Here is a 14,818-nt window from a genome sequence, read left to right as displayed (position 1 = left end):
CTACATGCTGCAAGATGGAGATGGCCAGAAGCGTAGTCTTCGACAGGACTAGCTATCCCCCTTTTATTCTGGAATTCTGCAGTTCAGTCCACTGATATGCCCCTTTACACATTTACCCATGCATATGTAGTGTAGCTCCTTGCTTGCGAGTACTTTGGATGAGTACTCACGGTTGCTTCTCTCCCTCTTTCCCCCCTTTCCTTTCTATCTGGTTGTCGCAACCAGATGTTGGAGCCCAGGAGCCAGACGCCACCGTCGATGACGACACCTACGACACTGGAGGTGCCTACTACTACGTGCAGGCCGCTGACGACGACCAGGAGTAGTTAGGAGGATCCCAGGCAGGAGGCCTGCGCCTCGTTCGATCTGTATCCCAGTTTGCGCTAGCCTTCTTAAGGCAAACTTGTTTAACTTATGTCTGTACTCAGATATTGTTGCTTCCGCTGACTCGTCTGTGATCGAACACTTGTATTCGAGCCCTCGAGGCCCCTGGCTTGTATTATGATGCTTGTATGACTTATTTATGTTGTAGAGTTGTGTTGTGATATCTACCCGTGAGTCCCTGATCTTGATCGTACACATTTGCGTGCATGATTAGTGTACGGTCAAATCGGGGGCGTCACACCATCTCTGCATCTGAGTGGTCTTCATCTGAGCATATGTCTTTCAAGGAGAGGTCTCCAGTGTCAATGAGAACAGTCTCATTTTGCACTGTCACTCCCTCTTTTTGTTTTAAATTGGTAAAGTAAAAATCTCTTCTACTTTGCTCCATTTTCTCAATAACTTCAAGATTTTGATTAATCATATCAATAGAGCATCCTAGATGTATGCCAATTTTGTCAGCCATGAATAAAACAAAGGGGTTATTAACGTCCTCATCATTCTCCTTACCATAGTTGTCTTTGTCAGCGACTCTTTGTTTTGCCAGGTCCTCAATCTTTGCATCTTGTTTGTCAGCAAGCCTGCCACATCTTCGAAGAGGGTCTTCTAAATTATTATCCAAGTCAGCTTCTTCTCTTTGATCTTCAGGATTTCTCCCCAATCTGGCTGCAAAGGAATCTATAGATTCCTGGCTAGCACCATAATCCACTAGCTCCACATAAGCATCACTGTCATCAATCTTATTGTCCTCTTCCTTATTTTCTTCTTCCATATTCTCTATTTCTTTTACAGTAATGTCATCCATCTCTCTCTCTCTCTCTCTTTCCTCCCACTTCTCAATCTTCTCCACACATTTGGCTAACATCCCCTGTTGTTGATTGACAAGTTCCATTAGCCTTTTCCTTTCTAACATCATTTCCTGGATTTTTTTGTCATCTTGGAATTTGAGGACTTTTTGTCTGACATTTTCCTCCTCCAGCATTTGCATTTTCCTAATGACCACAGCCAAATTAGCTTCCACTTTCTGGCTAGCATCCCTCTCTTTGGTGTGTTCTTGTTGGGCAGCCAAAATTGCCTCACTCCTTTTCTTGAATTCTTCAAATTGGACTAAGCTCAAGCTTTCCAAGGTCACATTTTCTTTGTTACTGTCTCCAGAGTCAAAGTTTTTCTATTTCTTTCTCACTTCCTCTCCCACACAGTCCATGCCAGTTTCCCCCAAATGCTGTCTCTTATGTTCTCCATACCAACCCATCTCCACAACTTTTTCCAGCTTAGGTATGATTCTGTATATATTCAGGTCCCTATTTTTAATCTCAGTGTAACCTGGGATCTTCTCTGAGTCTCTAACCCCCACCTTTGCTCTGCCCCTCTCCTGGGTGATGGTATCCATGTCAATTTCCAGGACTGGTCCCAAGGATGCAGCAACTTCACACATGCCAAAGAAGTGTCTGAAACAGTCTGGCACTTTCTCAAAGGTCACCCAGGCTGTGTGAAGTTTTCCAACTGCCTGTGAATCAAATGCCCATTTTTTGATATTTATCACAGCCCCAGTGCTCAGAAGCTTGAAATCCTCACAGTTCACCAGCTCCATTAGTCTCCCCTTATTTGGCAATCTCATCAGAAAAGTGTTGCTACCTTGTTTTTTGCATCTCCGCTGCCACCCCCAACTGAACATATAACTAAAGCCATCCACCAGTTGAGTTTCATTTAGCGTACCAGTTTTAACTGTGATCAGGGCCATCGGGTTAGGATTCTCCAGCTCGTTGTTATCTTTGGAACTTTGGACCAGAAGCACACTTAAACCTCTACCAGCATATCCAACAAATTTTGGGACGGGCTTCATTTGTCTCAACCAGGTGCAGTCATCAGTGATGTGGTTTCTTTTCCCACACACAACGCAGTGGTCCAACTTGCAATCTTTAGTGGCATGCCTGGTGTCTTTGCACTTGTTACAAACCTGTTTACTTGATCCCCCTAACAACAACTTGCTTCCCTCTTTGATCTGATTACTCTTCCCACCTTCTCTTCCCTGGAATTGCTCTCTTCCTGTAGCATCCCTCTCAGCATTACTAACCCTGTTCGACCACTGATTTCTCTGTGTGTCTCCACTTTGAAACAAGTTAGCTTCCCCCTGTTTGTCTCCCCACCAACCTGCTGCTGAAGCATGCTGACCCCTCCTTGTACATTCATATTATTTCCTCCCATCAGGGCAGCCCCTTGAGTCAGTTGGGCAAGCAAAGCAGAGAGAAGTTTTTGTTGCTGAATCACCTCAAGCTCACTACCACTACCACCACTGCTAGGAACAGTCGTACCTGGTTGTGTGGTCTTCATCATATCTTTATCTTTCTCAGATCTCATCCTCTCCTTCTCCTCTCCTTGTTTTTCCTTCTCTTGTAGTTGTTCCTGTCTCTGCAAATTGTCACTGCCGCTCCCCTGATCCCAATCTCTTCTATTTTCTCTTTCATTGTAGTTTCTGGATCTATCACCCCCCTCATCTTTCTTCCTGTACTGAAAGTTATCTTTGCCTCCCCTATTGAACCTTCCCCCTCCACCGAATCGCCCTCCAAATCTATCCATTTTTTCTTCTTCGGACGGCGGCAGGAGGAGGAACCCTAGACCTAGATTGGAATGCTTGACTGACCCTAGAGGAGAGGAGACTCTTGGGTTTATATATTTCACCACCTCAAGGTCTCCGCCCCCTGAGCTTTCACAGTCATCTGGGTTGGGTCTAGAGCCCGCCCAGCCCAACATGTCGTCGGCCCACTGCTCTAAAACATTGTTTTTAGGAATAACTTTTTTCTGTCTAATATTATCAGTCTCCACTACACAATCAGACCCACACACGATGAACTCATCATACCCAATTTCTGACCAAATGTCAGGTATTATTGGGATTTTTTCCATGAGGTTTTTGACAAACCATCCATCTAAATGATTTTCTTTACTATTATCATTATCACCTTCCCTATTCACCTCCTCGCAATTTATTTTTGCTGGGGTTCTCTTAGTAGCATCATTTTTCATCTTTTTCTTTCTAGTTTTTTGTGCTGTGATTGTTCCTGAGGACTAGAATCAATATCCCCATTAATCAAATATCGACAAACTGCATTAGTAGCATAAGACTTACCCAAGTTTTCTGGCGAGTCCCCAGCCTCCTCGCCAGCATCATCCCCAGCCAGCAACAAGAATCGGTTGCCGGCGGGGGAGACGCCTACTCCGCTGGGGCGGATCTGGGGAGGCTGAGGAGGCGTGGTGAGCGACGAAGGAAGCGAGGGGAGCGCCTTGGGGGTTGCATCTTCTGCTTCTTCTTCCCCCCGCCGCTGCACTCGCCCAGATCTGGCATCTTCTCCGGCTCCTCCACCTCCTCTTCGCTGTCCTCGATTGGGATCGAAACCCAGCGCGTCCCCAGGGTGGGAATCACCATCACCGCCCCGACAACGAATTCCTTTGGTCCAACAGGGTATCGACGGCGAGATCAGAACCCCCACCATTTCGCCCTCTGGGACGGATCCCCCGACTCGGTTTCCTCCATGGCCCAGACCAGCGCAGCGAGAGAGCTCACCGGAGCGCCCGTCGGAGTAGTGAATCCGTTGGGGGCGAGTCTCTCGTCCTCCTCCACAGTCGGATTTCTGAAGACCCTCTTTGCTGCGGGCCACATCTCCTTCCTCGTGGCGAACCAGGACACCACCTCCTGAGCCCTCGCCAGCTTCTCCTTGTCTCCGCTCGCCAGCTCTATCATGGCCTTCTCCATCCTCATCCTCCACTTCGCCATCTTCTCTGCTCTCCTCTTCTTCTCTCACAGGGTCGGGTGAAAGATCGTGGATGTCGCCTAGAGGGGGGGGTGAATAGGCGCTTTAAAATAATTACGGTTTAGGCTTGAACAAATGCGGAATAAACCTAGCGGTTAATTTGACAAGCACAAAACCTACAACAACTAGGCTCACCTATGTGCACCAACAACTTATGCTAAGCAAGATAAACAACTAAGTGATAGCAAGATATATGACAAGAAACAATATGGCTATCACAAAGTAAAGTGCATAAGTAAAGGGTTCGGGTAAGAGATAACCGAGGCACGCGGAGACGGCGATGTATCCCGAAGTTCACACCCTTGCGGATGCTAATCTCCGTTTGGAGCGGTGTGGAGGCACAATGCTCCCCAAGAAGCCACTAGGGCCACCGTAATCTCCTCACGCCCTCGCACAATGCAAGATGCCGTGATTCCACTAAGGGACCCTTGAGGGCGGTCACCGAACCCGTACAAATGGCAACCCTTGGGGGCGGTCACCGAACCCGTACACTTTGGCAACCCTTGGGGGCGGTCACCGGTACCCGTCAAATTGCTCGGGGCGATCTCCACAACCTAATTGGAGACCCCGACGCTTGCCCGGAGCTTTACACCACAATGATTGAGCTCCGAACACCACCAACCGTCTAGGGCGCCCAAGCACCCAAGAGGAACAAGCTCAAGGGCACCAAGCACCCAAGAGTAATAAGCTTCTCAACTTGTAACTTCCACGTATCACCGTGGAGAACTCAAACCTATGCACCAAATGCAATGGCAAGGGCACACGGAGTGCCCAAGTCCTTCTCTCTCAAATCCCACCGAAGCAACTAATGCTAGGGAGGAAAATGAGAGGAAGAACAAGAAGGAGAACACCAAGGACTCCAAGATCTAGATCCAATGGGTTCCCCTCACATAGAGGAGAAAGTGATTGGTGGAAATGTGGATCTAGATCTCCTCTCTCTTTTCCCTCAAAAATTAGCAAGAATCCATGAAGGGATTGAGAGTTAGCAAGCTCGAAGAAGGTCAACAATGGGGGAAGAACACGAGCTCAAAGGATAAGGTTCAATGGGGAAGAAGACCCCCTTTTATAGAAGGGGAAAAAATCCAACCGTTATGTGCTCAGCCCGCACACGAGCGGTACTACCGCTCCACGAGCGGTACTACCGCTCTGGCGGAAGAAGCAGGGAAAAGGAGCAACCAAACATGAACCTTGGGGCGGTAGTACCGCTTATAAGCGGTACTACCGCGCACCCCAGCGGTACTACCGCTGGAGGAGCAGAACACGGGACCAAAAATGCAGCAGCGGTACTACCGCCCGACCGGAGCGGTACTACCGCTTATAGGCGGTACTACCGCCCATCAGGGCGGTACTACCGCTTATAGGTGGAACTGCCGTGCAACTACTGCAAAACTCGACACGAAAAATGCAAGACCCAAAATCGAGGCGGTACCAGCGCGGAACCGTAGCCGTACTACCGCTTATGGCCATAGGCGGTACTACCGCTTTGGACAGCGGTACTACCGCTTGGGGTGATAAGCGGTACTGCCGCTCTGGCCGCGGTACTACCGCTAGGAAACCAAAACTGCCATAACTTCTGCATATGAGCTCCGAATTGAGCAAACTCAAGCTTGTTGGATTGAGAAAGACGAGTAGCATCAAAACAGCCACTGGTTATAGTAAGAAGAGGCAGGGGAGGTATGCCAAAAAATAGAGGAGTGAAACCTCCAACCGAGAAGAACCGGCATAACTTCCAACATCGAAAACATCATAGAAGATGCGAGTGAACTCCGTTTTCGATGAACTCGAGCTTGTCATAAAGATGACCATAAGCTCCAAAACTCACAAAGAGAAGAACCAAACAAGAACCAACAAAGATGATGCAAGGATGCAATGGTTTGAGCTCTCTATGAACGATACGATCAAGCTACTCATCGAGAGCCCCCCTTGATAGTACGGCAATCGATCCTATAACCCGGTCTCCCAACTACCATCATGAGACCGGTAAAATAGAAAACCTATCAAGAGCAAACCTTTGCCTTGCACATGGTCCACTTGAGCTAGATGATGACGATCTTGACTCCCTCAAGTTGGACCACCTTTCTTGGTTGTGTTGGCTCGATGAAGACTAGTTGATTGCTCCCCCATACTCCACTATGGGTGAGCTACTCTTCCGCACATCTTCACCAGTCCATTGTCACCACAATGGACGGCAAGCTTCAAGCATTTGATCTCGTCATGATGCTTCACTTGAACTTGCGCACCGCAACATCTTCACAAGTCCATTGTCGCCACAATGGACGGCAAGCTTCAAGCATTTGATCTCTTCATGATGCTTCACTTGAACTTGCACACCGCAACCTAACCCCACAAAGAACTCTCACGAAGATCATGGGTTAGTACACAAAGCGTAATCGACAATGCTTACCACACCATGGGATCGCTTGATCCCTCTCGGTACATCTTGTGCGCTTTGTGTGTTGATCAACTTGATTCACTCTTGACTTAGTCTTGATCAACCTTGACTCTTTCCAACTCTCTTCATTTGGATGATGTCTTGAAGGTAACATGAATAATCACACCATCTTCTTCTTCAAGACATGCTTGCAATAAGCTCTACTCTCACATGACCAATCTTTGGATAATTCCTTAATAACACCTTGGTCACCACATAAACTCCTTGAAACCAACACATGGATTTCAAGAAATGCCTATGGACAAATCCTTCAAATATAACTCAAGGCAACCATTAGTCCATAGAGATTGTCATCAATTACCAAAACCAAACATGGGGGCACCGCATGTTCTTTCATCGGGGCACCGCTCGCTGTGGTGGGAGAGGGGGGGATTTTGGATGCGTTGCGTCTTCCAGCCACCGGGCGGTGGGGATTTATTACCCACACTCCGCCCGCATTCATGGCGGTAGTTTGCCTCGGAATCCCCCCCATCGCCTCCCCTTCCCTAGTCGAGGGAATCCCCCACATAAGCCAGATGACACGGAAACCAAACTCGCGACCGCCATGAAATTGCTTCCCCATCTCGTAATCCGCGGCTGTCAATCAGCCGGTTCTCCGCATCGAGAAGGAGAACACGACGAATCTCACCTTGGATTACCACCGCACCCCCAATGATAGCAGAGCAGTCCCGCCATGAAGAGGTTGGGGGTGTAGAGAGCAGGCCACCTGTCCGCCGCTCTCCCATCCTTCTCTCGCCGCTTGTCGTCGGCAGGCTCCCCCCGAACGCTCGGTTGTGGGGAGGGGTGTCGCGTGAGCGAGCCATCTCCCGATCAGATCGGCGCCGGTTTGACGTTCTGCCGCTGATTCGAGTGGATCCGTGCGCGCAGTGGTCTGCAAACTACGGCTGTATACAATGGAGATGTAAGATGTACAAGTTCGGCTGAAGTCATTAACACGCGCACATGATTAGTCGCGGTGAAAGAGTTTCCTCGCATACTGTTACACACTAGATCGGCAACGCGCCTTGGTGCGAGGGTGCCGGTCCAACCGATATAACCAAGTAGTGGAGATCAAGCCGCATGATGCATTAGTAGGATAGCAAGTTTAGCACATGTAACAGGACAACTTAATCAAAGAGGTGCTACTTGCCGAAACCCAACTCCCACATGTGTGTGTCTATTAAAGATGGGAATGCAGAGAGTATATCAAGGAATTAGTTAAAAAAAGCTCAATTATATTAAAGATGGAAATGCAGAGTATCAAGGAATTAATCAAAAAAAGCTCAATGATCAAACCCCTGATATAGCTCTTTTTAGATTAACATCTGATATTACTCTATACCCAAGGATGGAAATATATCTGATATTACTCAAATAGTAGGTGATGGTAGATACTCACTACAGTAATCACCCCGTAAAATATCTAAAAAATGGCCGCATCTACATGCCATCGGCGCATTTGTTATGCAATGTGACATGAAATACCTAAGCAAGGTTTGATATGATAGAAACCAAAAGCAGGCCATATTATTACTCCCAGATAACTTATGTACACTGTTTTTCATACTGCAAAATAGTAAACTACATGGTTGACTATTGGATATATAACTTTGTCCACACGCCTTCATCCGATTTGCTCGATATATAACTTTGTCCACACTCCTTCATTTGATTTGCTTGCATGTTGTGACACGGATCTGCTAAAGGACATATCGTGTTAGGCAAACTATTCAAACAGTGCATCTCATGGACAGGGAGAAAATAATATGGTCTATATGAAAGAGAATCACTCTGGATAATATACAGTTATCTGGATATAATATACAGTGATCTGGATACAGTGTAGCCTCTTTAACACAAAAGAATATAAAAGATAAAATTAAAATTATTTTATCTTAGTATTCTACATGGCCTACAATGGGCAACAGATAAGAATCACAAACCTATGGTGACACATGGAGCCTCTGAAGCAAAAGGAAGGCGGCTCAGCTGTGACTTGAAAAGCGAGAGAGGTGGCACGCTAGCCTACATCTCCTCAAACTCTGCGTGGTGCCCATCAATAAGGTAAGAGTCCATGAAACCACACATAATTATTTTTGCTTGCGAAGTGACAACATAAATAACCATGGGATCTTATTTTCTAGAAAAGGATCAACAATTAGAATGCTAGATCTTGGCAACAACAACATAATACATGCAAAAATAAATTTCATAATTCTGAAACAATGCGCTTCTAAAATCTTCTATCTATCAACAACATAGTATATATTAGTGGTTGTGCTTTCAGCAACATAAACAATTAGAGACATGCAACAATGGTACAAACACATGATACAGTAAAAGCCTAGAAAAGAAATCAATCTGAGTCACAGAGCAAAGGTAGAGAAACCTCACCGACTGAGGTAAGTATACATGTGCTCAACTCAACCTGGACAGAGACACATCCAATGGAAACTCAACATAAGTTAGTTTTCGTGAGAGACACAACCAATAGAAGCTAAATAAAGCAACAGAAGGAACCAATATATAACTTTATCGGTACCCAGCATATATGGTTCAATTCTCTTTCAACTAAAATATATATGCAAAGGTGAGTCTGATTACCTTGCATTAATTTAACAGAAATGAATTTTGCTTCCCACGGAAACACAAACATGAACATAATTAGTGCAAGTCCAGTGCTTGATTCTTTTTTTTGAACAAAATGTATATGCAAAGGTGAGTCTGGTTATCTTGCAGTACTTTAACAGAAATATTTTTGGCTTCCTACTGATATGCAAACATGAACATGCACTACTTAAAGAAACTGATAATCTGGAATCAAATATCAGTTACCAAAAAAAATGCTTCCAATTGGAACACAAACATGAACATATTTAGTGTAAGTTCAGAAAATGATTCAAGTTCTTTCGACAAAAACAGATGCAAAGGTGGTTATCATTCAGTAAGTTAACAAAAATATAAGCTCAGTTGGCAACTCTCTCTGAACAAATCATGCAGCAGCAATAGTGACAACAAAGCAATTAACTACATGAAGGTCATATAAAAAAGGAGTTTAAATCATCACACTGTCTGGATCAAAATATTACTACTCATTTACTGCTATCTCTAAGCATCTACAAACCCTATATCAGTGTTTACATCTGTGAGTACTTCCTTTGATTATAAAAATTGCGGAGTCACACTGATCATATTTTTGCAGCAGTCCAGTAAAACCAAAGAGGGGGCATGACGTATATCAGCTGACCTATGCAAGTGCTCGGAGACGGCTGTTAGTGGAACCAACTGAACCTGGCGAGCCATGAACCTAGATCTCTTTGTCAGCCATCGCGACCTAAACAGATCCAAGAAATTTCATAGGGTAGCCCAAAGCTCGACGCTTAAGTTTGGCAAAAACGAATGGACCAAAAACACAGTCTGACAGATCAAAAATAGAGCAAGTCATTTATATAGAAAGCAACACACTCACAGGTCATTCATAATAATTAGATCAAGTCATTTGTACAGAAAGAGACTGAACATTGAGTAGTGCATTAGAGGGTAGCTGCACAGTGCAGGACACATACATTAGAGGGTAGCCGAGCAGTGCAGAAAACATATCCCACTGCTATGGACAGAAGTGTAGAAAAGCACAATCCACTCATTGTGTTCTGTGAGTACACCCTTCGACGATAAAAGTCTACGAATTCCAAGGTGGTCCAACATGATATAAAGTGATCCTGGCCAAGATTATCACAATAGTGTGGCCAACCTGAGTCGTCGAAAATGATTTAGAGATAACATAAGTGGTTCAAATATACCCACATGGTACTGATCTGCTGATAACTACAAGAAAGTTAAGTGGCTTGCCTGTAGACGACTTGCAACATTTTCCCTAGTGAGTTTCTCAACATTAGTATCCTTTTTGGCACACCTTCTGCATAAACATGAAAGAATAGTGAGCAAAAAAGTTACTCCAGAAAAAAGTTGCTACAGAGAAGGAAGGTACTGGTAAGTTCTTACTGTCAATTCCAAGATGGTTGAGAGCAGAGATGAATTTTCTATATAGTTCAACAGACCAAACAACATGCTGCCAGATATTCCAAAGCTCCTCGATGCGAGCGGGTTTTAGGAGATAGTTACAGGCACCATGAGTTATCTCCTTCATTACAGTTTTTTGTCTCTCCATTCACAGATAACACTACATGGAAAATAATTGGTTAGCACTGACATTTTTTCCTCCTCAATTAGAAGTACAAACCATAAGATTCGCTGTGCTGAATTGACATTTTGCATACAAAAGAATATACATCCAGCAACTTATATAAGTATACCCCCTAGGCTCCTATTACCAAGACCAGTAACAAAATCGTGCGGCTATGAGATGGATAAAATTTTGGAACTTACTGATGACAGGGAGGTCCATTTCAAGCCCTACAAGCTCAAGAAGCTTAAAGCCATGCATGTCTGGCTGAAGAGTTCTATCAATTTACTCTCGGAACAAACTTAGATGAAGGTTAACACAAATTAGTTAATGGCTTAAAAATCCTGCCAGCACGCTAAAGGTGAAACGAGTCCAAATCATACCGTATGAATAAATGTAATTAGTTTCTCTAATGCTGCCATTTGACTATGCCTCCCAAAAGTGTAAATGTAAAGTGGGCAAGGAACTTTACAAAGCAGCAGCTAACTAAGTACTAAAGGAACGTATTAACTGAATGTCTTTACTCCTACATTAAGTAAAAAAAAAATCATATGCCAGCACCCTGACTTCAAGCACCAAGTCCAGAAAACTGCGAAAATATTCGCTTTCAGTAATTTTGCTTCTTGTGTTAATCTAGTTTAGATAGAAAGGTGAAAATAAAACATGTCATTTAGAGGGAAACAAATATCTCAAGCAAGAATGAACCTTGAATTCTGAGAAGTTTCTTCTTTTTCTGAAAGATATTGTGCGCCACCATGCCACCATCAACAACAACAACGAGATCTCAAACTTATAAAAGACGGGTAAACAAACGGAACCATCTCCCTCTCTGCCTCCTCCTCATCTTCCTGGCACTCACAGGCTGCGGCGTACAAGCAAGAGAAGGCAAGGGAGTGGGCTGACCTCAGATCCTACGGCTCGTCGAGGAACTCGGGCTCCTTGTCGCCGGTGGCCATGTTCCCGGCCTTCTTGGTCGGCTGCGCCATGCGCCTCTTGGTCGCCGCCGCCGCGTGCCCCTCCTCCTTCTGCTGCTCCATGGAGGCGGCCGTCTCCTCGTCCTCCCCGAGCGCGAGCTCCTCCTCGGCGACGGGGACGGGGCAGGGAGGTGGTCTAGGGTTTGGAAGGAGAGAGAGAGGTGAGGCGGGAGGAAGAGGAGAGGGGCGGTGTGAGGTCGTGGATGGGTGCCCGAGTGAGCGGCGGCGGCGGCCGGCGGCGGGGCAGGGAGGCGGCGCGGGTTAGGGTTTTGAGGGAGAGAGGGAGGCGGCGTGGGAGGAAGAGAAGGAGCGGCGCGAGTGAGAGAGGAGCGACAGCTAGGGCATCTCCACAGGAGCGGGCCACTTTTATACCGCAGGACGCGAAATGACGAAACTGCCCTTCGGGGGGCGCTGGAATTACCCGCAGTGGCACGATTGTTGCTGTACTATTCATTGTAGCAGTGTTCCGGTCGGATCCAACAGCCGAGGTGATCCGGTGGCAAGATCAGACGGCCCAAAACGCATCAAAAATTCGATCCGACGGCCGAGACTCGCTGAGCTCTGAGAACGCTCATGTTCTCCCAACTAACATAGTAGTCTGATTCTCCCAACCTAACATAGTAGTCTGATGCTACGATCGCTAGCTAGGGAGACCGAGACACGAGATAGAGCGTACGTGTGAATCTGCACAAGTTGCAAATGGGCACCGTCTCCAAAACTGACTCGTAAACCGGACACCGCATTCATTCGCGGACAATAGAAACTAGTCCGCGTATACGGATGCGGAAGCCGAGCATCTAATATTATCCAATACATTTCAAACCATGTTTAAATAAACTGGGCCGATTTCATTAAAAAATTCGGACATAATTTACATTAAAAAGTCAATATTTCAACCGTCTAACTAACAACTAGAAGAAAAAAATATAAACTCTATACTGGACGACCACCTTGTACGCGTGGTCGTCTTGCCTGCCACACCGCCGTCGCCGTCCGTGCCGTAGTTGTCCCTCCAGCGGCGGAACTGCGCCGGAGGGCCGCGAAAGCCTTGTCCGGCGGCTGCCTGCCGCCGCGGAGGAGCCGCTCGGGCTCCTCCTGCACGGTGTGGAGGGCTGCCGCGGCCAATGCAGATGGCCCCCGCAGAACTCTGACGGTGGGCTTGCCCCTGCCAGCGGAGGAGTCGCTAAGCGACCACTCCTCGCTGATCTTGGCAAGCTCGCCGTCAAGGCGGGGCGGTGCTTGGCGGCCGTCTTCGCGGTGGTGACGGAATCGAGCGCCTGTACGGCGGCAAGGTCCGGGTCGTTGCGGACCCATTTCGGTGCCGCGTTGGACTTGCCCAGGTTAGTCAGATGCAGGCGTGGCAGCGATCCAGACGTTCGCAAAACTCCTTCCCCCCTCCCAGATCGTCTTGAGTTTGTGGCAAAAAGTGCATCCGGACCAATGCAGGCTTGCGTTGGATGGCAAAACACATCCGAAACACACGCTCCAAACAGTTGCAGACGGTTTAAAGTTCCGCTGAGATGCCCTTACATTTGCAAATGTTTTCCTAAATGGGATTAGTATATAGGAATTCGTGCTCGACTGCTTCCGTGAAGTTGATCTTTTTCATGAAAGGGGGAGAAAGAACGTCATAAAACCTCTAAGTTAAAAGCAGAGCTTTCACAGAGCTCTGAACATTTGCTTCTGCCAGACTAATTATGCACTGATCTTCTTCTTCTTTTCGAGCAAAACTAAGCAGTGATTACTACATGTTAGAAGGAAGAGATGGATTTGTGGAATAGTTCGTTCGTTGTATTGCTTGAGCCTCGTGGGCATATATATAAGAGTACAAAGGCCAATTTGAAGTATAAGACGAGGCATGACCAAATCCTAGTCTATCTTATACTTCCTAGTAATCTTTATACTCAACATCCCCCGCAGTCACAACGGTAGCGACACAGACGGTAAGACTGGAGAAGAATCCGTAGGCAAGCCGACGGACACACACCCCTCAGTCGTAACGGTCGATGCCTCGCGGAGTCGTGGCTGGAGTGGAAACCGACGAGGTTGCTCAAGCAGGCGGTAGCCCTTTGTGCCGTTTGTCGATGTAGCCAAGAGCGTGGGTGGTGGAGCCGTGGTCGACGTAGCCGTGCGAAGAATGTCATGGTCAATGTCGAGTCGGGGTGGCCGGTGTCGAGGAAGTCGCCGTGGAGCCGCGGGCGCAAGGGGCGCCGAGTTAGTATGGGCGCAGTGGTGTCGAAGTAGTGGTGCGCCGGGAAGAAGATGTTGTTGACGACGCGGCACGGCGGGTTTGCCAAGCCCGGGGACACATTGTGGACGAAGGCACGCACCGGTGCTGCCAGCACCGGGCATGCGTAGACGGACGAAGACGAAGTTGCCGAAGCGCCGACCAGGCTTGCCAAGCCCGGGGACACGTGGTGAATGAAGGCACGCATCGGTGTTGCCAGCACCGGGCATGCGTAGACGAGGTACCTACACGAGCTATACGCCATGTCGGAGAAGTCGGAGGGGCTAGCAGCGAAGAACTCGACGACGATTGCGGCGTCCATCGGCCTGGGGGCAATGTCACCAACGGTGGTCGGAGTAGATGAAGTGGTCGGGGTAGATGACGGCGACGGGCTGGTGCTGGACGAAGACGAACTGGGTGGACGGGCGGCGGCGGCAGCTACGGAGGTAGCGGCGGCGGCTAGGCAGGAGTGCGGCGACGGTGCTCGAAGTAGGTGAAGAACCCTGACAGCGTGACGAAGACCGGGGCGGATGGTGGCGTTCCCGCGCCAAGGAAGATGGCGCGGCGCATACCACAGGAAGTCGACGCGCGGGGACGGCGAAGTGGACCACGGGCCGCAGCGCTAGGGCCCGAAGGGGCGATCCAGCAGCGGCAGGCGGGTCAGGGCGACGCGGGAATACCTCGGGGCAGCGGCGGGGACCGCGCGCCGCGACGCTGCTGCCCGAAGGGGCGACGCAATGACGGTTCGCGAGTCGGTGCAGCCACGGGGACGGCCTCGGGGCGGCTGCGGGGATCGCGTATCGCGGCACTATG

The 14,818-nt window shown here is 47.8% G+C and overlaps 2 long non-coding RNA genes across 6 annotated transcripts; both read right to left on the bottom strand.

Moving 5' to 3' along the window:
• Positions 1–8,123: 8,123 nt before the first annotated feature.
• LOC123078011 (uncharacterized) lies at positions 8,124–10,371 on the bottom strand. Of its 4 annotated transcripts, XR_006436973.1 has the most exons (4): positions 9,869–10,371; positions 9,016–9,049; positions 8,565–8,663; positions 8,124–8,318 (listed from the first exon to the last, which is right to left on the bottom strand). It is a non-coding gene; the product is annotated as an uncharacterized lncRNA (long non-coding RNA). The 4 variants fall into 4 exon arrangements; XR_006436974.1 differs by having other exon boundaries at positions 9,016–10,371; XR_006436972.1 differs by having other exon boundaries at positions 8,565–10,038; positions 10,188–10,371.
• Positions 10,372–10,465: 94 nt separating this feature from the next.
• LOC123078013 (uncharacterized) lies at positions 10,466–12,104 on the bottom strand. Of its 2 annotated transcripts, none has more exons than XR_006436976.1 (3): positions 11,510–12,104; positions 10,624–10,801; positions 10,466–10,537 (listed from the first exon to the last, which is right to left on the bottom strand). It is a non-coding gene; the product is annotated as an uncharacterized lncRNA (long non-coding RNA). The 2 variants fall into 2 exon arrangements; XR_006436975.1 differs by having other exon boundaries at positions 11,708–12,104.
• Between the last annotated feature and the right edge of the window lie 2,714 nt (positions 12,105–14,818).

This window comes from Triticum aestivum, chromosome 3D (genome assembly GCF_018294505.1).
Source record: "Triticum aestivum cultivar Chinese Spring chromosome 3D, IWGSC CS RefSeq v2.1, whole genome shotgun sequence".
Taxonomy (NCBI): Eukaryota; Viridiplantae; Streptophyta; class Magnoliopsida; order Poales; family Poaceae; genus Triticum; species Triticum aestivum.
The sequence above is the reverse complement of the archived record's forward strand: the minus strand, read 5'-3'. Positions and strand labels throughout refer to the sequence as shown.